Raw genomic sequence first — 25,352 nt, 5'->3', positions numbered from 1 at the left:
GTTGAAAAAGAAAAACAAAAAAATGAGAAGAATAAAATTTTTTTAAAAAGTAAAAATACTAAATTAAAAAAAAATACTACGAATATTCTGTAGTGTTTCTTCTGATTTCAAATTCAGGCTGGGCCTCTGTCTATGTCTCTGTCCCTTCTTAAGGCTGGTATCCTGGGCTGTGTGACAGTGGATGTTGTCTCTCCCTACCTGCTGACTTTGGAGGGGATCTTCTCAGGGTGTTTGTGCCCAGGATTTCCATGGTGGGATGGGCCAACTCATGCAGGCAGGTTCTCCAAAGTGATCTCAAGAGGAGCTGGTATTTGAGCAGTCACCAGTTGCTACTGCCCACAGGGCAAGACTGGGTGCTAGAATTGAACTTTATGGTTCACCAGTTTTCTCTTGGAAGTTTGTGAGTTCGAACTCACTACCAGTTTCTCCAAGATGGTAGAATATTTTGTTTTCACCAAACAGCAGCCATGCTACCCTAGCCCCACTCAGGCTGGGCCACCTCAACGTTCTGCCTCACCATCACCAGGTAGGGGTGAAATATTCCCTCCCTTTATCTGGCCACAACTTTTGTCCAGGGGAGGGGCCCTCGTCCCACCAGCTGTGTTGTCCTTTGTGTGGTGCCCTCCAGAGAAGTTGACGTGCCACACTCACATGGCAGAGTTTCAGGTAAACTCAGATCTGGAGCAGCAGGGGGAGGTGCAGTATGGAGGTTCCATGTCCATGAATTATGGCACAGCAAGGATGTCACAGATGCTTGGAGGACTTCTTGTGCAGTTCTCTGCATTGAGTTTATGCTTTTCAAGTTCCAAGACAGGAGAAAAGAAGCCAGAAAAGAAAAAGAAAAAAACAGAGAAATGGCTTTCCACTAAGCAGACCAGCAGCTGATGCTGGTCCCAGCCTGGGCTTCCCTGGTTACCATGTACTATGAAAAGGTAATTAAACATCTGTTGTTGAACATTATGTGAACCATATCTGTTGGTGGAATCTTGTTTGTCAAAATAGCAGGGTTGCTCAATTCTTGCTACTGTGAATCTGAACTATTTTTCTGAAACTATGGAGCATAGAGTCCCATTGTACCTCAGCTATCTGTCACCTTGCCTTCTTTCTCTCTGCAGATTTTTTTTCTGGAGACAGTTTTACATTTGAAATTATGATAAAATAACTTCTAGAAAAGGTATGTAATTGTATAAATTAACCACACAACCAAGTAAATGTCAAAGAAATAGTATTAGAAAATGAAGAATGTAAAATCAAATCTGAAGAAATGCAGAGAAACCACCATCTTGCAGAATGCTTCAATATATATTTTAAATAATTTGTCTAACAAAATATGTGTGCATAAGCAGTGTATTTTATAACCAAATTCCAATGTTCTGAAACCTTCTGTTCTGATATAAAAGAACTCCGAGAAATGAAATTGGTCATAATTTGGACAAACACCTTTAGCCAGTATTTTAGAAACACAAATAGAACTTGGTAACAGTGAAGGAAGAATGTAGAATAGACCATAAAGAAAAAAATGAGAAGTATTTGGTAAGAACATGGGTAGAACAATAGATACAGAAGTAGAAAATTTGTTAGATTTGTGAATATATCAACACAGAGTGCTATGTAACTAAACATATATATGTATAAGAAACTCAGGATATGAGTGAAAATGAACCAAAAGTCACTTGAGAGAAAATTGACTAAATTTATGGCATTAAATATTTTTGAACTTAGTTTAAAATGATTGATTTCTATTGGATGTCATTTAAACATTTCTACACAGGCATACAAACATACATGATAATATAAAGGTGATTAACACATAAGAACAATATGTATTTTTTAAACAAGTGCTGGATGAGATACTTAATAAGTAAAGAAATTTTGAGCCACACAATGCTTCATATATTAAAGTGTTTATGATAATAAAACTTACATGAGATTATAGACACAATAATATGAAATTCAGAATATTAGAATGTATTTCATGCAGCAAATAAAAAGTTTGGCTAACATTCAATACTCATTCTAAAGAGTTAAACAAGAGATCATATATTATCCAAGCAAAAAATTATGTAATAAAGCATACCTTGTAAAGAAATTTCCACAAATTCTACTTCCTTATGTTTGTAATACTACTTTACTTCTTTACTCTATTAATAACTTATTAAATTGCAGTAAGTGATTTAAGTGGCACTAAAATTTAAGAAATGTTAGAATCTTGGTTATGTGCAGAAACAGTTAAGGAAAATGGTTGCTTTAGGAAATCAAATTCATTTCTGGAGGATCTCCAAACATCAGTCACAATGTGAGCCAGTGTCATGGAAGACGATAGGAATGGAAAGAGAGGAAAGAGAATACATTTCACACACATGCACCTGAATATGCTTGATCCACCATGAGAAGAAATTGTGTTAGGACAAACAAGGAAAAATATTCTCAAATTAACTAATACATATATATATATATATATTTATGACCAATACATATAAGAGGCAGGGAGCAGCTCATGCAAGCACAGCAGAATTACAAGAATGAATTTGATTTATGTTACTAAGTTGTTAATTTATGTTACTAAGAACAGGACAGAGAGCCACAAAATTATGGTAAATGATGGAGACAGAAAAGACTAATGAATCCCAGACCTGCTGTGATTCTGGGTTCCCTGTGCTCATTAAGAAATGCAGTCATCCCTGAAATAGTAAGACCTGTCTCCACTCTTCTATCAAAATGATATTACAGGTATAATTAGAGAATCAAAAGCCCTTGTTAATTCCTGGGTTGGAGACAGGAAGTGTCCACTTGAGCCCTTCTGCCTGGGAGCTCAACATCAAAACACAGCAAATGATTGCTGACCAGGCTGAGTGGAGCAGCAGCTTTAGAAACCTTTAGCTTAAATCCCAGTGGATCTGCGCAGGTGCAAAGGTGTGGGAATAATGAAAGCACCTTTTATTGTAGTCAAGGTCAGAGTTGCATTTAGACATCAATCCAAGTATAGTCCTGGTTATTCCTACACCCTGAGCCTGGATCCTGCTCAATTGGTTTTTCTAAAAAAAAGATTTCTATCTCTCTGAAAGATATGTAGGTCTTACCTTCTTCACACAGATACCAGAAACTGTCTATGGACATGAAATTATAAGGTAATGACGTGCCTCCTGCTCCCCAGAGCCTATAAGAAGGAGATGCAGTGGAATGCTTTAGTAAACCTCACAGGAAGTTTTCAGAGATGGACTGCCAAGGTCACCCAATGTAGAACATGTCACCATCACACTTTTCTCTTTAGGTCCTAAGTAGCCAGTACCACTAGATGACAGGTATGCATGTAGGACCCAGAAGGCAATCAAACTCTTAAACCTGTACAAGTAGGAGAGCCAAGTCTGTGAGATCAGTGTACTCACCCAGAGGAGCCATGACAGGGAAGGCAGACAAAACGTGTCAGGTAGCCTGGGGCAGGAAGATCAGGGTGACTCCACATTTCAGGAACACTGAGAAAATATCTCTGATGCGTGATTATTGATCTTTAGTGTTGATTCTATTGAAAGGAAAAAGAATTAAATATCCCCACTGTATTTTTTGAGACAGAATTTTACTATATAGCCTGAACTGGCCTGAAAATCAAGATCCTTCTGTTTCATTCTCCCAAATGTTGTGATTTAATGTTTATGACAAATCCCCACCATAGCACATTTATTTATGACAAGCATTCTTTCCTTAGGGACACAGCTCTACTTAGAAAACAAATGTACATACTGAATATTTTTTTCTGCTGGGGCAGTGGCTCCCATGGTCACAGTCAGAGAAGTTGTGCTCAAGGTAGATTCTCGTTTGTGAGATAAAGGTTTGGGGTGCTATGAGGTCATCTCCTTGCTGGGAGGTGATTAACATTTCAGCTCTAAGTACAGTGACCGTGTTTGTATTAGTAGAGGTAGAGTTCTCTATAGAGAAAATCCAGAAATTCCCTTATCCCAGCCATGTCACCCCAAATGGTTCAGAGCAGACAGTTCACCCAATTTATGTCCCACATTTTCTCCCAGAGCGATCTTCTCCTGTAGGATTCATCTCCAGGACTCCACAGTCTGTGCGCACTGCTCTCTTTCCTGTTTACTTCCTCTTTGTCCCTGGTGTCCTTCTCTGGCTGTGCTGAGCCTCAAATAACAGAATCCCAAGGACCACAAGGACAAGCCCAGCCATGCCCACATGTATGAGATTCTCCACTGCATAATCCTGGAACTCTGAGTCTGGGGATTGTGGACAAAGAGGACATGTAGGCCAGGGAAGTCCAAATGACCCCAGGATCCTTGCACATCCACTTGGGGCATCTGCTTCCTGGAAAGGAGTTGACCCTCTGAGTCCCATAACTGAGAATTCTCCTTAATATCCCATCATGAAGTCTGACGTTCTGCATGTTGGGCTGAAGACTGAGCTACTCCTGAGAACCTAAGCAGAGAAGTAGGACCTGTGCAGTTTTAAGGAACTGCAACTTTCTCCTGGGCTTCACAATCTTGTGTCTTCTCCTCATAACATAGCTTCATGTAGATCCTGAAGGAACCCTTTCCCTGATGTAGCAGGGTCCTCTCAGTTCTCCTCACTGGGCTCTTCCAGGATCGTATATTATGCGTACTCAGTTCACCTTTCTTTTATTTACTTATTTATTTTTTATTTTATTTTTATTTTTTATTGTTCATTTATTCACATATGCATACATTGTTTGGGTCTTTTATTCCCCCTGCCCCCCCACACTCTCCCCCAGTTCTCTTTTCTGAGTCACAGAAGAGCAATTAATCTGTGTCTGGAGTGTAGAGAAAATTTCTCTCACCCAGAAATAACAAGCAGTCATGTGCTCTCTGTTCACTTCATGACGCAAGACCATAAACTAATTCTCCTGCAGATGAGTTCCACTTTGTGACCAGCTGAGAACTCAGGGTCCAGGAGTGAGGGCTTGGTCCTCACAGATGCTAGAAGTCAGGAGCAAAAGGGGTGACAATCAGGACAGTCTCCCCTGATCCTCACTCCAGCCAATCCCTGGATCTTCACCATTCATTTAACCTCTCATTAACCAATAGCCATGTATGTAGTAATACAATAGGATGTATGTGTGTGCTTATTACATGTGCATGTGTTTTACATACCAATACTCAATGGATATATTTTTATCAAATAGTATTTTTGAGTCAAGTTCATTAGCATATTTCTGATTTCCTGATAAGTGAATGCATTTGGGTAGAATACAGGCATATACGGAAATCTCACGATGAAGCTGCCTGTATAACTGTCATAAACTAACAAGGTTTCTTTTTTTTTAAATGAAGGACAGGAATGTAAAATAGGTCTTGTCCAATGGTGGGTACCAGTGGGAGGGTACAAGGAAAGGGTAAAGAAAGGTGAATATGGTGGAAATATTTTATATTTGTGTATGCAAATAAAATAATGTTATTCTAAGGAGTAGGGTCTCAGCAAGGAGTGAGTCTCTGTTGGTGACTTGATTTTATTCCCCTGACACCCATTTCTGAATTCCAAGCTTGAGAGCTGTAAAATAGTCTTTGAAACTGCATAGTTTTAATTCACTGAACTTGCAGAAATTTGTTATATCAGCACTAGCAGATAAACATTTCATAACCAACTCAAGGAACAACAGTGGAATGAGGTTAATGAAAGTGTGTGCATGTGTGTGTGTGTGTGTGTGTGTTTACCTGGTTCTGTCTTACTGCAAGGCTCTCACTGTACTGACTGGATGACAGTTGCATCCTGGCAGACAGAAGCTCATGCCCTGGTCAATGGGATTTCTCTAAGAACTCCACCAACAGTTTCTTCTTCCTTTCTCATTCATCTCTTCTTCAGTAAATATCGGAACTAGAATCAATGCTGCATTTTTTCTGGGCAGGGGATCTTGTTTACTCTCCTGTTCCTCTTTGAGGAAGTTAGGAAGTCTTGGCTATAGGAAATTAGAGCTCAGAATGTTTTCTGAGCCCCTTCTGCTGTTGTAGAGTTTGGGGATTAGTGAGGGAGGATGACAAGGCCAAGACAACAGAGCAGGAAGGTGGCTGAGCCAACACTCGAACTCAAGGCTTCTGCTTCCTAGGTTTCCACTACAGAGAGAAGAAAGTGCTTGGCTCACAAGTTTTGGAGTCTGATTCTGTGAGTGAAGGGCCTCTGCTTGCAGAGTTTGCTAGAAAACAGGACAGGAGAGGAAAGAGAGGTGGGCAATCAGGCAGCCTGTCTTCTACTCTATGGAGGCTTCTTTGAGGTTGGTCAGGACCCATAACTCACTTTTCCCCTTAATTCTGAGTCTTGTGATTCACAGGATGCCCTTCTTAGAGTCTTCAGTGGAGATGACTCCCTCACTGAGACCTCATCTGTGAGGAGAGGACGGGAGATACTGGTACAGAGATCTCTGTTGGTGAGAGGTTAGCTGGAGATCTTGGGAAACGCACTAAGGTGAGGGGGCTGATGCCACTTCTGACCTCCACAAACTGAACCCAGCCTCACCTCTCCCTTGGCCTGTTCTGACCTCTTCTTTCATCTGCCTGGCTGCATAGTCACTTCAGTGTTGGCCTCCATGAAAGATGAGGAGGGATTAGAGGAGTCCTGTCTGACATTCTGCAGCTTGATGTCTTCTGTCATACTCAGTCTCTGTTTTCCTCTCTCTGCTTCTCTGTGCTTGTTTATTTCCATCATCAGCAGAATGTTCTTCAGATACAATTTTAGGATTCAGTTAGTTTGAGTCACAGGACATGGGACAGATATGATCCTTGCTCACCTGTGATAGAAAGGTGCAGGGGATCATTTGGGGGTGTCCAGGCATAGGGAGTGCCATTGAAGGAGCCATAGCATCTGTAGATCCCTCTGTGGGTCACAGGACCCAGAGGGAAGTCAGCCTGGGATGCACCATTGTGGCTCTTCACTGCAGGGAGCCAATGTCCCTGAGGCTCCACCTTCCTGGACAGATGGTACCAGCCAATGAAACTGTCAGAATTGTAAGACAAGGTCACATTCTCTCCTGACCTTACCATAGGACATGGCTGGGCTGAAAGAAGGATTTTTTAATTGATCTGGAAGAAAAAGAGGCTGTTTAGTTAGGGAGGCTATTCATTATCACTGTGCCCTTCATTGCTGAGTTGGGAACTCTCTCTTCTTTCTCCCAGGACTTATCCACCATGTCCATTTATCTGCTTATACTTTCTCTATCTCTCTGGGTCTCTGACCTCACTCTTATATCCCAGGCTTTCCTTTTTGTTGTATTTTACATTCTGCCTTTACTATCATCTTTCGTCCTTTATCTTTCAATTGAAATCTCATTTTTCCTAATGTCTCTGTTTTTTACACATCTTTATTTATGTCAACACATCTATTTTTTAAAAAATGGAATGCTTCTTGAATGTATGTGTCTTCCTTACACAGGGTCTGTGCTGTCTGCATGGTTCCAATTGTAGCATATGTGCTGCTGATGCGAGCACTATCTATCCATGTATCTATCTATCTCTCTATCATCTATCTATTTATCAAACATCTATTATCTATCAATTTATCTATCATCTATCTCTTCATACCTAACATCTGTCATCTATCACAATGTATTTCTCTGCTTCTCTGTCTCTGTAGCTCTCTTTTAGAATCTCTATAACCACATCTTTGTCTTTTATCTTTGTGTTTTTCATTCTGGCCCTGAATTTTAGGACTGTTCTTTGCCACTACATGTCAGTCTCTCCACTTCCCTACCCCTATACTTCCTATTTTGCTTTGAGTCTTTCCTTCAGCCCCCAATTCCTGGCCCATTCTGCGTGTGCATGCATGCGTGTTTCTATGTCTTTGCCTTTCATTGAGTCTGCTTCTCATTGATTGGGTATCTTTGTCCTCAGTCAACTTATAACATCTGGGGTCACTTTGTAACATGGGCCTGTGAAAACAAGAGACGCAAAAAACACATAACACACAGGCACTGGTGTTCTGCTCCTTCACCCAAGATCATGTTATTCTGGGACAAATTATGACTCAACCACATGGAAGGAAGAAGTGTTAAAATGAACACACATCTGTGGGTGACTCCTGGGCTAAGGCCTCAGGATCCATGGGGAATCAGCCTGAGAGCTCAGTTCAGCCCTAAACTCATGTCAGATCTGTGACAAGTCTGGTTCTTCTGGTAGAGAAGAGAAGATGAAGATAAAATGAAAACCCAACTTCTGAACTGTCCCAGAACTCTGAACAACATTGGAGTAGAAGACCCTGCTCTCTGGTGCATGTTATCTGTTTCTATATTCCATTTATGTGTCTTCTGCATTGTTCTGGGACCTGTGATTTCGATCATGACCTTATTCATTGTCTCTGCTGGTAACTAACACCTTCATGAACTCTGTCTCTTGTCCATAGAACTCCACACTCTACTTCCTCAGTCTTCTCTACCCCCAATTATAACAGTTTTCCTGGGTTTCAATATGCTGTTTTCATACATATATAATGAGGGATGCCCACAGCTACAAGAAGACTTTCCCCCTCATCATATAGACATGTCATTTCTTCCTACAACAAAATATGTTGTCTGAGAATATTTTTTATTGTGCTGGGTTGGGGTACATTGTGGCATTTACAAAAGTTCTTACAATGTATCAAATATATCATACTTGAATTGACTAGCTCCTCCATTCTCTTTTATACCCCCCTGACCTTATTCTTGGAATAGGTATCATTTTTATATTTACATACATGTGTACACATTTTGAACCATATTCATTGTCCTATGCCATTTTCCAGCCACCACCGCTTCCCACTGGTACCACCACCCCTTCAGGGCAGGATCTATTTCACCCTATTTCAGGAAAAAAATGAATAAGAGGTGCTTTCTAGATTTTGGTCATGCAAAATTAGTTGCTAAAATAAGTCAAATAAGATGGCAGACTGGGAAGGATGCATGTGAATGAAGTAATGTAACGTGGGAAGTGATGTTAGCAAGAAGGTGCAATGGGACTTCTCTGTTTTCACAATAACTCCCAACAGAAACCCAACTAAACACAGTCAAAAATACCATTGTGAATATCTTAGAAATTGGAGGAAAGTCCTGGACAGTCTTAGATCACAGAATTGAGAAAAACCACTACAGAACAGGAAGTGGAGTGATACTCTTGCACCACACTGCCCCTCTTTCTTGTCCTGTGCAGGGCTGCATGATAGAAATCCCTGTGCCCATTGGAAAGGGTGGGTTAGAGGCAAATGTTTGTCTTCCCCACAACTTTGGGACCTTTTACAGGAAGGTTGCATGGGAAACACTGTGGGTATTGGCAGGGCAGACTGACCCAAGGCCATTTGGAGATGGGGGTGGGGCTCACAATGACTGGCACATAAATCTTGGAATATGGCCTTACATTAAGCCAATGTAGATGCTTCATAAGAGAAAAGAGCCAACAAAATGAAACTCCAACCAAGAGTGACTCTCAGCCAGGGAGGACATTCTGTCAACCCTCCTCAGTCAGAGACAATCACAGAGCCCATCCAGAAACCACACCTGGTGGCAGAGAGAAGCCAGCCATCTCTCTGGAGATCAGAGCACAGTCAGCAATGACATTTGTCATTAGAGAACAGAGATGAAGCCAGTCCAGCTAGAGAACTGGACACCAAGACCTGCCTGTCCAGGGTTTCAGATGTCTGGCCCATCTAGAATCCCAGGCTAGACTAAATGGTAAAGGTCTATAACTGCCAAAGAATTCCTGAAAAGGCCAGAAGAAGGGGGCCTCCTCCTCAAGTGTTCAGGTGTCAATGTAAGGACAGAGGACTATGAAAATCAGGGAAATATGAGCAGAGAAAAAAAACTATTAAGCTCCAGTAAGAGAGCCAGAAAAAATCAGATCTATGGAATGAGCCAGAAATAACTCAGAGTAATTCTCTTAATGAAGGTCAAGGAGCTATGAGAGAATACAGGTAGAAAGTTCATTGCCACATGCAAATAAATTATTGACGAACACAAGTAGTTTGACAATGAACTAGAAAGAAAAGAAGAAAGAGTATAGATAAATTTTAAATTTAAAAGAAAAATAGAAAAGTTCAGCAATAGACTTGGTCAGATGGAAGCATTAATGAGCTCAGACTCGACATTTGAAATTACCCAATCAGATGCACAGCCACAGCAAAAACCAACCAAACAAACAAATGAAAAGGAAATGAACAAACATTGCACAATTTACTAGATAGCATCAAACAAGGAAAAATTCTGTCATTAGAATTCAAGTGAGAGTTGAGAAAACAAAGGAGAAGAAACATTATTTAGAGAAATAATCAGAGAACTATTTACAGACCTCAAGAGAGATACAAATATCCAGTGACAAGAACATCAACGGGCACAGATGAAAATAAATCCAAGCAACATGGCCCCAATTAATATTATCACACAACCATCGAAGTCAAAGACAAGAGAGGATCCTGGAATACAAGAAAAGCTAAGTACACATCAAGGAATTTTAACATGGCTAGTGTCAGACATGTGAGGAAAACTTTAGATGCCAAGACAGAGAGGAATGATGTATCCTAAGGACTGAAGGAAAAATGCCTACCAGGAATTATGACCCCAGCCCAGCAAAGCTGTCCTTCAGAAATGATGGAGTGATAAAGACTTTCTCAGAAAAACACACTAGGGACTTCATCACCACCAGACCTGTCTCACAGGAAATGCTAAAGAGAGTTCTTCAAGCTCAAAGGAAAGGATGTCAATAAAACACGAGACCCTCTGAAAGCAAGTCCCCCTTGGAAAAGTATAAAAGTAAACAGAGTGACTATTAGAACCACTAATAGTGTAAAGGTGGAGCCAGTTCATATGTGCAGCATGAAAGTTAAAACAGGAAAACAATAACTTCAATCATTTGTTAAGTTATGCACAATCTAAAAAGTCATACTTGTGAAATAAAGACCTAAAATATATATGGGGGATAGGTAAGAAGTGAATACAATTAGAGGCTTTCTTTTCATTTGTTTGTTTTAGAATAAATGTGGGAAACTGTCTTATTTATCTGCTGAGTGGCTGGATAGGTCTGGGACAGAGTCAGCGCCCAGGTTTCCAAGGAACCCTCTTTACATTTCACAAGAGATTCATGTACAAGAATTTCCTTCATCAACCCACCAGACTTGACCCTGTGCTGTCTGCCTTCCTGTACAGGAGTATCTTTCCATTTGGGGTGGATGGTGACCTAAGGTTTGGCGACAGACTCACCCACTTGTGCCCAGATCCTCTAGACCAGGAAGAACCCTGGAAAGAAAGAGTCATGATTGATGATGCATGTACTTACAAACCCCAAAGCATGTATCCCTTCTGTCCCTTCCTGGTGTGATCTCTGGCAGCTGCACCCTGCTCTATTTTTTTATTATTCATATGTGCATACAAGGCTTGGTTCATTTCTCCCCCCTGCCCCCACCCCCTCCCTTACCACCCACTCCGCCCCCTCCCTCTCCCCCCACCTCAATACCAAGCAGAAACTATTTTGCCCTTATTTCTAATTTTGTTGTAGAGAGAGTATAAGCAATAACAGGAAGGGACAAGGGTTTTTGCTGGTTGAGATAAGGATGGCTATACAGGACATTGACTCACATTGATTTCCTGTGCGTGGGTGTCACCTTCTAGGTTAATTCTTTTTGATCTAACCTTTTCTCTAGTACCTGTTCCCCTTCTCCTTTTGGTCTCGTTGCTTTTAAGGTATCTGCTTTAGTTTCTCTGCGTTAAGGACAACAAATGCTAGCTAGTTTTTTAGGTGTCTTACCTATCCTCACCCCTCCCTTGTGTGCTCTTGCTTTTATCATGTGCTCATAGTCCAATCCCCTTGTTGTGTTTGCCCTTGATCTAATGTCCACATATGAAGGAGAACATACGATTTTTGGTCTTTTGGGCCAAGCTAACCTCACTCAGAATGATGTTCTCCAATTCCATCCATTTACCAGCGAATGATAACATTTCATTCTTCTTCATGGCTGCATAAAATTTCATTGTGTATAGATACCACATTTTCTTAATCCATTCATCAGTGGTGGGGCATCTTGGCTGTTTCCATAACTTGGCTATTGTGAATAGTGCCACAAAGACACAGACCAGGTGAGCTGCACCCTGCTCTAAAGGTCAGCTCTGCCCCCAGTGTCCACCCACACTGTGGAAGCAGTGCTCTCTTCTGAGCCAGGGCCAGACTACCAGGACAACATTTCCACCCCAATGCTCCCTATCCTTCATTCTCAGCAGGACTCACCAGGACACAGCACAGTGATGAGTGTGGGCAACATGGTGCTGACCCTCCGGATGGGAGGGTGGCAGGCCAGCAGAAGTGCACAGGATGTTGTGAGGGGCCCAGATCCTCTGGTGAACCATTGACCATATCACGGAAAGGTGACACACACAGGTTATCATTGCCTTGCATGTGGCTGAGTGAGGAAGATGGCTTCCTGGAAATTGTTCAGATTCAGCCGTGTCTTCTCAGCATGTACCATGGCTGGAGCTGGAGCACATCTTAGACCCAATCCCTTTTGTTGAGAATGATCAAATTTTGCAATTGAATCAAAAGCTTTTCTTGTATTTTTGTTTAGATCGTTTATATATTGGTTTTATTTTATTTTATTTAGTAATTGTACAAAACATTGGGTTTCATCACCACATTTTCATATACAAAATACTCTGTTTATTTTTACCCCATTATCCTGTCTTGTTACTCCTCCTCATTTGAAAATCATCCCCCTTCTTCTCTCATGTCTTAATAATATAGATTCTGCATGTGAGAAAAGCTAAGTGATATTTGACTTCCTGGGTCTGGCTTATTTCATTTACTATGATAGTCTCCAGTTCATCCATTTTCCAAAAAAGTGACATGATTTCTTATTTGTGAGTGAAACTCAATTCTCTTTATATACCACATTTTTAAAATCTATTCATCTGTTGATGGGTACCTAGGCCGATTCCATAGCCTGGCTACTCTGAACAGTGTCCTAGTAAACATGGGTGTCAGTGACACTACCAATTGTCAGTCCCCAAGGTTTCCTCTTAAACAGAACTTTTAAAAATTCACATATGTCAGCACTATTTAGTATCACTTGGGATTTCCTCCTTTCTTTATTTCGGGTCAAACATAGCTATGCCTTCCTAAGTGATAAGTATTTTCTTTGTTTGAATTTATGTAAATAGGATATTCTCTCACACACTTTTAAACCATCCTGTGTTAATTCAACATCATGCTTTAAGACTGGTCTCCATTGCTGCCGTAGAGTTAGTGTGTTAACTTTTCATGTAATATTTTATCATAGGTATAAAGGATTATATCTCATTTTTAGGAGATTGATTGATTTTAGAAGATTTTGTCCAATATGAAAGGCACTGATATAGATTTTCCTGTGAGTGTGTTCTGGTTCACAGTCAGACTAATTCATCTACTGTACGTGAATAAACACCATAGAAGTGCATCCCCTCCTTCAAAGTAGATCATTTCAATGAATTCCTATAAGTGATAACCAACTAGGTACTGCCATAGACCAATTGGTTATTGTAATGCATAAGAAGAGACTGGAGTTTATGTGCTCAACTTTCTCCCAAAGCTGATGTTGCTCTTTTTTTCTTTTCCCCCTAATGTTGACGTCCTAGGATTCTAGTATCCTAGTTCCTCAGATACTGTGCAGAAATGGTGCAGCACGGTGTTGTCATATCTTTAAGTAAAAGGAGACATAGGCACACATGAGGCTGACAATGACATGGCTGCCGCTGTCTCACACTAGCTTGAGAAATCAATTTTGTGCTTCACTTCAACTCTCCACACAGTGATGAAACACTGTCACCTGGAATTAGTGAAGGAAGTGAGTTGTGTACATCACAGAAATTGGCAAAATCACCAACCACTGATTTTATTAAGAGCTGATTTGCCAAGATGCCACCATGCCATTGCTTAAGACCCAGTGTGTTCATCCCACGTGATGAGGTTAGGACTGGAGTTTGAAACCACGGTTTCATGCTTGTAATGCAGGCACTCTACCACTTGAGCCACACCTCAAGTCCATTTTGATATGTTTTTTGGCTATGAAGTTTCACAAACTATTTCCCTGGGCTGTCTTTGAACTGAGATATTCCTGTTCTCAGCCTCCTGAGTAGCTAGGATTACAGGCGTGAGCCTCTGACACCCAGCTTAATAGCATTTTATTTCTAAGGAATCATGTGTTGCTTCCTTCCAGAAAATCTCCTATACCATGCTATATCACTAAATTTTTGTCTCCTATAAAATGACATATACATTGCTTTGTCATACTATTTTTGAATGACGGTTCTTTTCTGTAATTAAGTAATTCTATAGGGAATATCAAAGGTTATGTTCAATAACCTCTGATCATTCATTTATTCACTCTCATCAGCATCACTGGTGCTTATGTGTGTCTTGTTCTCTCACAGGCACAGTGAAGGAAGCCATCCTCTCATGTTTGCATCCAGTGTTTACTCAGCTTCTCTATGGTGGGACCACAGCTTTGGGGGGCCAATCTTACCTCTGTATGTGCCATCAAATTCATGTTCAAGGGGGAATCTTTCATGCTTGAACTTATAGATCTCTAGTGAAGGATCTTATCTTACTTATGAACGTGTTTGTTTCTGCAATTAAGGTTTTGCATTGTGTATAATTAGAAAAAGATTTGTGATGGTGGGTGAACTGAACCAAGATACATTGTAAGCATGTATAAGAATGTCTCATGAAACCCCTGTACAACTATGTATACTAATAAAAATGTACAAAAAAAGACACGTTCCATGTGTAAAAATAAAGCTCTGTTTGCATAGATTGAGATGGAAAAATTTAATGATCTCTGTTAGGTTATTAAAGAATAATGATTGGTTTTTTAAATTAAGCTATCCTTGTTTTCCATTAGCAAAACCAACAATCCAGTGTGGTCCTTATTGCCTTTTTGAGTAGAATGAAGGATAATTGTGATACTTTTTAGGATTTACATCTAAGTTCATGGGAAACATTTTCATATGACTTTCCAATATTGTACTTTGTTTGCCAAGGTTTGTATTCATTTTTTCATTGCCTGATGAAATGTGTTTGGGAATATTTCCTCTTTTCTCTATTCTCAGTGATTGTTTATGTTGGGGTGTGTATTGCATTTGTATGTGTACATGCTGTGTTTGAAAAGTGCATAATTACTTAGAAGACATCACTAATGAAGAGTCCTGTATTGGAATTAAGGTGGAATTTTTCACTACCAAGTCAATGTACAGTCACATGCCATATAACAAATTTGGACCATGTATGGCATGGAAGTCCTGCAAGGTTTTCATGGGGCTGGAAAATTCCTTTAATCTAGAACATTTAGTCAACCTTTTCTGTGTTTAGATACTTTTAGAAATATTGGAACTTACCATCTACTGTGTTACTGTTTCCAGGAATGTTCTTAATAGTATTTGTGCAGGTTTGTAGCCTAGGAACTGTGGGCAACAACATGTGGCCTCTGTGTGCAGTGAGCTACACCTTCTGGGTTTGTGTAACTGTGACTTTCACACAATGAAGATAGACAAAAGTCACATTTATTGGAACATAGCCCTGGCATTAAGTCCTGCACAACTGCAGTTAAGGTTTTAAAGCAATCCACATCTTTTATTTATTCTTATGTCTATTCTATAAACTAAATGTGGAAAATTTTGTCCCTTTGTTTACATTTTCAATCTGTGATCATAAAATGTTCATAGCGCTCTGTTTCTTTACATGAATATGTGCTTTGTCTCACTTCTCTGTGGAAATGTAATGGGCTCTCTGTCTTTCTTGGTCACTGTGTCTGAGAATTATAAATGTCATTCATTTTTGAAACATGAACTTTTTGGGTATTATTTATATTTATTTGTATGTCTCTTTGTCCTCACTAGTAGCTACTCTACCACATTATTTCCTTCCCTTGCTTTCATTCAGAAGAGATTGCTATTCTCTTTCTGTATTCTCACAATGATAGACAGGGTCATTTAACTTTAAGGTTTTAAAAACTTCTTCATTTGTTAATGGCTGTGAAATTTCCAGCATCATGTTTTAATGTGCCATGGTTACATGATTGTCCAATTCAAAACTTCTCTCACCAGTTTGTTTTCTCACATAACACATTGTTTATCAACAAGTCTTTTGTTTTATTTTCAAATATCAAGATATCAGTTGTCTCTGACAGCCTAATGAGGTTAGACCCACAAGGTCCTGGAGGGTCCTGCTGCCAGGTGCAATGTGTGTTTCATCAGTCAATGTCCACCAGGGCAATTTCCATGTCCTTTGAAGATCCTCCATGAGTGAGGATTCATGGTCTCCCTGGGGTGGTGGACGCCAGAGCAGTGACTCCCCGGTCTCAGCTGGGCTCCTCTGACTGGGAGGAAGTAAGTGCACTTGTTCTCTGTCTGAGTGCCAACTGGGTGTAGGTCACTTCCTGAAGACCCTTAGGAACAGCAGCCTGGAGAGGAGAGAGTAAGCAGGAAGGCGCACACTTGGTGTTGGGGAGCCAGGGCCTGGGGAAAACAAGACCCACTTGAGTGTCCACCTGTCTGTCCCTACCAGTGTGTCCTTCGTGTGCAGGAATTCCCCTGACATCAGGGAATAACAGGCAGCCCTTCCCCTCCTAGTCTGGAGTGCTTCACCTGGATGTAGGTCACTCCCTGGGAGTCTTCATCAGGTGGGCCCTGCTGCAGGGAGACAGTGAGACAGAGACAGATCCTTCTGGTGCCATCTGGATCTCCTCAGCCAGTTTTCCTCATGCTGGCTCAAGCGATACTTTCAAAACTTAAATCAGATTATGTCATTCATGACAGACTATTCAGGAGCTTCCTAAGACCTCTGAACATTGGACAGCTTCCTTCCTACAGTTCTGAGCTCTCATCCTAACACTCTGACCCTTGTTCACATGGCTTCAGCCAAAGTAGCCTATGTGAAAAAGTTGTTCCTGTCCCAGGACCTGTGAGCAGGAACTACTGTACTAGATGTTTGTGCTTCCTCTCCATCCATACTTCTCAGAAGACAACTTATCAGAGTCTCCTTGTAATTCACACTGGCCTTTCTGACCCAAGCTCTTCTTTCTCTGCTTCATTTTCCCTAACAGACTTGCACTCCTAATACGTAGCATTTATTTGATGTTGTCTCCCAATCGCAAGGTGAACTTAGGGCAGAGGGGATTCCAGGCACTGCTGCATCCGCAGCCCATGCAGGGAGCCTGGTCAAGATGGGGCTTCCTGTGCATGGCTTGTGGAAGGATGGAGGGTCCTGAGGTGCATACAGGGCTCATTTACTCATGTGTGCTTCTGAGACCCAGGAGCAGACTAACAGCCAGGCAGAGGTTGAGGAGGCAGGAAACAGACAGGAGGGAGGCGCCATGAGGTTACAAAAAAGCTAGGAGAGAAAGAGAGTTTACAGCAGGTGGAGATAAGAGTTCCAAGAAGAAAGGTATCAGGAATGGATTTCTCAAAGTGCTGAATGAGAGGAGGTCAGAGAGGGTTCCTTGGATGAAATTGGGCAACAGAAGTTCCTGGAGCCATGGATGGTTTGGGAGTCTCACCCCACTGTTCAGTGCCACCTGGTACTCAGTCTGTGTGTCCTTCACAGCTGCATCTGTGGGGGCAGAACTGGGTGTCATCTTCTGGTGATGTCCCCAGGTTCACAATGTGGGGTTCAGTCTGACCCACCCCAAGCCCACTTCCTCCCACTGTGGTATTGAGCCCTCAAGCATTGGCCTCCCAGGGTCCCTCTTCCTCTCACAAAGGTTTTCTTCCAGGAACTCAGAAGCTGGGCTGCAGCTGGGGAGACAAGGGCAGCAGGTATCAGTGAGGATGATAGGCAGGTGGGGGTCTACATCCTTGAGCAAGAATTACCTCTTCTGAAGGCCTCTGTCCCTGGACACTGGCTCCATGGCCCCTGCAGGATGTTGGAAGTTGGCCTCTCTGTGGGCTGCGTGACAGGGAAGAATCTCAGATCAGAGGGCAAAATCCACCTCACAGGCCCCTGCAGGGAAAGACAGTGACTTTAAACACACTGCTCTCATGTCCAGAAGTTCCTGAGGTGGAAAAGCTCAGAGAATGTCTAAGATTTGCACAGATACCAAGTTTAAGTGTTTCCTGTTTTAGGTTTTCTGATTTGAGTTTCTGCAGAAGGGTTTCTCACCTTTCTGTCTGCATCTGGACGGTGTTCCTGGGGCTTGGTGTCCAGAGCCAAACTTGTTCAGTTCTTGAGGAAGCCCACCCACACCTGCGGCCCATGTCACCCACTCCCTGCTCACCTGACCTCCTGCCTTTTCCCTGACATCCATGCCAGAAGAGGTAGAGAAAGAGAAGGAGCAGCAGGAGGAAGGCCACTGAGATCCCAATCAGAACCAGCTGGTACGACTGCAGTCCTTGGGGACATGTGATGTAGTGAATGAGGAACAATGCCACTCATCTGACCATGTACTGTGTGATATGCCCACGTTGGGTAATTTGTACCCTTTGTCTCTGACCCTCACACTCCTGTAACATGGGATTGCCACCCCATCCCAGCTAGTTTACAAAGGAGGAAACTGAGGCTCAGAGAGGCAAATCGCCTGCCCCAGGTCACCCAACAGGAAGCAGCAGAGCTGAGATTGGACCTGGGGAGCCTGACTTCCAGCCTGGATGTCTGCACCAAAGCTGAGCCTCCTGAACAGGAGGGAAAGAATCTAAATGTCCTTGTCACAGCCCTGTGCCCATTCCTGCACAATGTCACCATCACTGTGGCAGAGGAGACAAGTAACTACACAATTGGGTCTTGGAGTCTCCCCAGGGTGGCCTCCTCTCCCAAGAGGTCACAGCCAAGGTCAACACTAAAAGGAATTTGAAGTTCTAGTCCAAACCTTTCCTTTATACTTGGAGAAACTGAGGCCAAGATGGCACAGGGGCTTGTCCAAGTAAACATCTCACAGGATTCTCCACAAACCCTATGACTCAATCCATGCCCATCTGGACTCCACCTCCTAATGAGCTTCGTGCTTACCTCTCTGGGGTCCTGACACCATGGGGGTGCTCAGCTGATACTCAGGGCCTGTGGGGATGCATGGGAGATGAGGCACTGGGCTGCCTGATCCCCACCTCACTCTAGTTATTTTCTATAAGCTTAGCCCCAACATCTGCCTCTGTCTTGACCCACCCACATTCAGTCCTGCCTTTAGACCCTATACTTTTGGGGTTACCACCCACTTTTCCATGTGACCCAAAACCCCTGGAAACAAGCAGAGGTGGCTCAGAAACAAGAACTTAGATAGTCTGAGATGTCTCCAGGCAGCCTGGAGACCCAAGAAACTCCTTGGACAGAGGCACCTGAGACTAACCATCGGTTCAGATGGGCCCTGATTATGGGGGTGTTTGTATCCCAGAGGGTCCTGTGAATAAGCACAAGAATAGAGTGAGGGATAGGGGCTGTGTCTGAAAGCCCCATCTCTGTTCACTCCCCTACATCTACCCTGTGGCCTCCTCAAGGAACTCTCAATGTCCATATAGTATGTTCTGGATTCCAATGAAAAGGAGGGGTGCACATGTCTGGGAGGACCCCTGCATTCCTACCCCTATCTGAGGGCCACTCTCCCTCTAGCTGAGACTCCCTCCAGTTGCCTCACTCCCAACCCAGTTAAGAACTATCCTGGGAGCAAGCCCCTGAGTGATCCTTTGAGCTTAGAGTGGATAGGCTCAGGGGTTCATTACCTGAGACTAGGAGTTAAGAGGGTCACTGGGGAAGATACAAGGGGTAGGGGAATGAGCTGTGAAACTCAGAGCACCACTAGTGCCCTGAGTGCTGAGATCACAGAAGTCATGGAAGATTATGCCTGATGCTGCCGAGCACTCAGCACTTTGATATGAGACCTGGGTGGGGTGAGGTGGTTTGAGAAATTGGCTGCCCTCCTTGCTGCTGAAGGTCTCTCAGGGAGCTGGCATAGAGTGAAAATGGAGGGTGAGGGTGAGGGGCTGCCTCACCTTGTTCTCAGCTGAGACCTCAAAAGACCTGTCTCTGAGAATCAACATCTTTCTGTTTCTCTTTTCTCTCTTCCCCTCCCTACCTCTACACAGTTTTAATGTCCTAATCTGAGGCACACAGACCTCATCCTGGCCATCACCTGTGGGGATCCACCAGCATGGGCTGTGCAGTCTTGTCTCTGACTGACCCTGCTGGGTTCTTTGCCTGTGATTGGGATGTCCAGGGGTTCAGTGGTGTCTGAACACTCATTGGACTGGCTGTGTGAATCGTACATCTTTACCAGACCCCATGGGAGCTGCTCACAGGTCCTAGTGGGAATTTGTCTTGAGAGCCCAGTCTGGGGCTGCTGGACATGCTGCTGGGTGAGGTCATGCCTCCTCCTCTTTCCACAGAAAATCTGTCATAGCCACATGCAGAGTGACATTGGAGGGTCAATGTCCCTCCAGGGACCAAGATAAGGCCATGTTTGTTCTTGAGGGATGGCTTTCTAGACATCCCTGGAAAGAAGACAGGTCAGGGGCTAAACAGTAGATTCCTGCCACACTGTCTCTCAAGTCTGGGTCTTTAACTCAGGGTGACACAGCTTCCCTCCCACTGGGAACAGGGCTCATGACAAAGTGTTAGGGATTCAAAAGTAATTGGGTCAAACGTAAGCAATCTCACCTGATATCAGGAGCTCCAGGGTATCACTGGGTTCTGACCACACCTGAGGTTGGTTCTTGTAATAGACAAAGCATCTGAATATCCACCTGTGACTGGGAGTCACAGGGCCCACAAGGAACAGGGCCTGTAATTGCCCAATGGCATTTCTCTGAGAGTCCAGGGTCCAGGAGACCTTGTGTTCTCCTTCTTTAGTCAGAATGAACCTGTCATATCCCTTCCATGAGACACACTGGAGGGTCACATTTCCTCCTGAGGTCACCAAAGGTCTGGACAGGACTGAGAGGCTGGGTTTTCTGTAGGCTCCTAGGAGAGAAGGTGTCAGTGTGTCAAATTGGCTCACATCTCTCATGTAGTTCAAGGGCTCAGCTGTGACATGGGTCACCCCTGACAGCAGACCCCATTCCTGGGGGCAGAGCCAGATGTTGGGACCCCTGAGTGTCCTCTCACCTGTTACCACCAGCTCCAGAGGGTTGCTGTTCTCTGACCAGTCAGCAGGGCTGAGATAGTTACAGTGATATCTCCCTGCATTTCAGTCTGTCATGTACGTGATGGAGAACTTGGCCTTGTTGCTGGACTGCAGAGGCTTCTGAGTGTCCCAAGGTGCTGAGCTTTTGTCTTTAAACAGATTGTACTCCTGGGCCTCCAGGTTGCCTTCACACCATATGGTCACCAGCATACCCCAGTTGTTCATAGAGCGTGGTTCAGCCCAGAGGGTAGGTTTGGGGAGAATCTCTGCAAGGAAATCAAAGGCTGGGTCTCTGGAAATCCCCCACTGCATTCCAGCTCTCAAAGAAGGACCATTCAGGCACATCCAGCATCAGCCACACCTGAGGTTTTCCATCCTCAATGCCCAATATGTCATCTTTTCCCCAGTGAAGGGGAGGAAAATGGGACATTTGAGGACAAACTCACCTGTCAGCACTCACGTCCAGGAGTCCAGACTTAGTCCTGGAAGAGAGTTCCTTTTGAAAGTTTGTACCTGAAGACTGAGCATGTCCTCTCCTCTCCAGAGTCTCCTGTGCCTCTGGGGTCTCTTGATGTCTAAGACCTGGCTTTGGGGTGGCATCCCTCCCAGACTAGAGAACTCCCTTCCCCTCTTCACATCTTACCCAGGCAGAGCAGAACCATGAGTTTGGGGTCCATAGTGTATTGTCGTATTGAGCAGGGATGCACAGATGGATAAGAATAAGGTGCCCAGTTGGAAAGATGGAGAGATAAGCAAAGTGTGACTACTCAGAATGCAGGTCCTGCCTCGCATATGGTTGTGACATCAGGAGCCCCACAGGAAATGGAAATGTACTGTATAGGAACCTGGTTCTCATTTCTGGAGCACTGGGGTGTGGCGAACACGAGTCTCTTGGCAGACACATGAGACAGAAATGGTAAAGTCTGTGACCTCTGGCTACTTCCATCTGGCTCTATCTTCTTCTTTGCCCTGAAATCATCTACATTGTACATCACAGAATGACATAGTCCAAAATCACTAACTTTCAGCACTTAGTGTTGTAAATACACACACACACACACACATACACACACACACACACACAGAACATACACACAGAATATATAACCTTCCTATTTCTGCTCTAACAAACAGTGTCAGAAAACAACTGAGATCACTATATTACTCTTCTCCAGGTCTGAAGGGCAAGGTGACCTCTGGGACCCAGTCAAGCTCCCCTAAGGGCTGTGTCCTCTGAAGGCCCAGGGCAGAGTCTGCTCACTGACCTCTTCAAGCTCCCACAGGCTGTGCATCCTGTGTATCCTCATCCCTCTAATCACACAGATAAGCATGCTGTTCCCACCTCTGCTCCACTTTCTCAACTCCATCTCTGATAATGTGTCCCTACCTCCCTCTTTCACTTTCTAGGACCTTGTTATTATGTTGTGATCCTCTGGGTAATCTTCCTTCCTAGATCCTTAACTTAAGCTAGTTGGCAAAGCCCCTTTCTGTTAGGTAAGGTAACACTGTCATAGGTTCTGGGGATGAGTATATGAAATTGACTGTGTGTGAAGTCAGTGATGTCTGTTTGTCCATGATTGTCAGCTTACCTCTATATGCAGAAGGTATACTGGACATCCAGGTTCCTGTGTCACCATGTGGTCACAGGAGTTCCCCAGGTTGTCACAGAGCCTGGCTCAGACCAGAGGTTCAGTTTTCTATTTTGTATATCATATGTCTTTGGGAACTTCTTCAGCCAAAACACTTATGAGTCACTTCTCTGACAGTGGACCATGGATGAGTTCAATTTAGGGTTGGGTGGGTCATGATGATCACCTCTGGTTCCATGATGACTTGGCTACATGTATCCAGGCATTCACACTCAAGTGGAGCTCAATAGAAATACAGAAGTCACTTCCCCAAAGAAGAATGGCTCTCTGAAGACATGTCACAGTGTGACTCTAAAATCTTTAGGTCTATGCTGGGACTCATCACAGAATCCTGCAACAGATGCTCCACACATGGACTCTGCTGGATCCTGTTGCTCAGTTTTTCTACAGCCTGTATCTGTTGCAATGTTTTCTCTTGTTTTTGGCCCCATCTGAGCCAGATGCCTTTCAAGGTTCTTAATGAAGTGATTGTGATCACAAAAAGAAGGAGGCACATGGTGTACTTAAATTTTAGAAGAGGCCGAATAGATTTGGGGCTTTTTTACTTATTGTACATGTGTCCAGTGCAACATTTCTTCACTTTGTATGGGCCATCTCAGCATGTTCAGGAATCTGGACTCCTAGGGTTCGATGAAGGTACCAAGAACCTAAATTCTGATAGATTTACATTCAACTCTCAGAAACACATTGTTTTCCCCAACACCCTCAAATAGCACAGCAGTTATTAGAGCTCCATCTCATGCTCCATCACTGTGATGTCCCAGGGCATACTGCTCAATGGAGGAACTCCTCACCTGCAGACCACATGGCAGAGGCTGGGTTGACACAAACCTGCATAGGACAGTGGAGAAGCACCTCTGATTCTCAACCTTAAAACCCTTTGAAAAGAGACTTCTGTTAGATCCATAGCTGCCTCTAGGTATAGGGATGTGTGACTTTTTCTTAGTAATGCAACCTTTTCAGGAGCAGCAGCTGGAGTTGGAATCAGCACTTGATTCCCACACCTACTGCAGGCTACATGGTCCTTTGTCTTCTGCCACCCAGGAGAGTTGGATGTACTGTACTTGATTGGACTCTGACTCTCATATCTATCTATGAATGAGAAGTGACATTTGTGTCTCTGTTCCATAAGAAAAGGCATCTCCAGTGCCGCCCCCCTGGCCTTTTCTTCCACAGAGAAGTCAACAATATACATGTTAGTATAAAAACCTCACAGAGGACATGTTTTATTGACCAATAAAGAAGCTGATTGTCCTTCCCCATGGTGTGGGCAGAGTTGGATGTTGAGTTTCAGAACCACTATGATTTTCCATTCTGCCCCACCATGTGGAGGGGATGAGAGTGGAGAGCTCAAGATCTCACTGGATGAGTGGATGCCATGGGTGTGTGTGTACCACCTAGTCTCAGTTTCAACACTGAAATTTTATGGGAAGCAAAACTGCTATTTCCCAATACATTGTCCCAAATAATATACACAACTTCTCCTTTTTCAGAAATTGATTTTTACCTGTAATGAACTCTGACTTCCATACTTGGGAATTTTCCAATTATGCCACAGAGTGATGAGAGCCCAACATGGGAATTTTAGGAGCAGCCTGGTTCTGTCCCAGATCCCATTTCTTCCTCTCATAAATAGTTGTGTTAATCTCTAAGTCTTCCCAGGTTAGACAATCCTGGGTGGATTTTTCATGTCACAACAACAGCTTAGATGGGATGTTGAAGGACCTTTTTGTATGGCATTGTTACTTGCCTCGAGACAAACTGAGCTCCAGGATGAAAGGCAAGGAACCCACATCTCAAATGCACCAGGACAAAATTTAGAGACAAACATCTCTTCTGCCTTTGAGGATGCAAGGAGAGGATAGTGCTGATGATATCCACTCACCCTCCATGAGAACCATGCTGAGCCCGGGTCTCACATATTGGAGTTCCACGATGGCTCAAGGGTGAGGATTTGGAATTTGAGTGGGCTGTCTCTGTTCTACCCATCCAGACTTTGTGTTTGGTGCTGCTTTAGAGTCCACCTCTCTCCATGATGGCTTCAAATATCAGTGTCTGAGACCTTGGAAAAGTGACAGTGATGGATGAAGGTAGTATGATCCATGTCTTTCCATTTTTGGTACAGGAAGGATGAGTCTGTTCACACCTCACTTGTCATCTGTCCTGCATCCCAGTATCTGGAGTTCACCTGGCATTATGTGAGAAGGACTTGTGAACCTATGGTGTGGGTGGGTCCCATGTAGAATCCAGCATCAGGGATATGCCTGTGGGTTGACATCACATGGTGGTGACTGTCACGCACAGTCCTTGGGCCTTGCTGAGACCTCATGGCAGTGACTACTTCCTCCATGGGGTCAGAAAATAAGCTTCACAGACACTGATGAGACATAACAGGACCAGAGTGCATATGTGCATGGGGTCATGAAGGGGGAGGACCGGGAGGTTCAGCCAGGGCTCTCCTCTTCCTGCAAGGTTCACTTCAGATAAAAGATGGAGAAAGAGAGGTGGAAGCCCACCAAGACAACTACCCAAAGGTCCAGAAAGTGAGGCCATTGAACCTGAACTTAACTCATTCTATGTGGCATTATCCTAACATGAAAATCAGAAAAACTTTAGAGAAAACGAAGTACAGATCAACTTTTCTCATAAACGTAAAAACCC

The 25,352-nt window shown here is 43.3% G+C and overlaps 2 pseudogenes; both read right to left on the bottom strand.

Moving 5' to 3' along the window:
• Nucleotides 1-550: 550 nt before the first annotated feature.
• On the bottom strand, nucleotides 551-21,354 carry LOC109703382 (leukocyte immunoglobulin-like receptor subfamily A member 6; annotated as a pseudogene).
• On the bottom strand, nucleotides 7,342-7,442 carry LOC141418307 (U6 spliceosomal RNA; annotated as a pseudogene).
• Nucleotides 21,355-25,352: the final 3,998 nt, after the last annotated feature.

The sequence above is a fragment of the Castor canadensis genome, chromosome 16 (assembly GCF_047511655.1).
Source record: "Castor canadensis chromosome 16, mCasCan1.hap1v2, whole genome shotgun sequence".
Taxonomy (NCBI): domain Eukaryota; kingdom Metazoa; phylum Chordata; class Mammalia; order Rodentia; family Castoridae; genus Castor; species Castor canadensis.
This window is presented reverse-complemented; position numbering and strand designations above follow the sequence as displayed.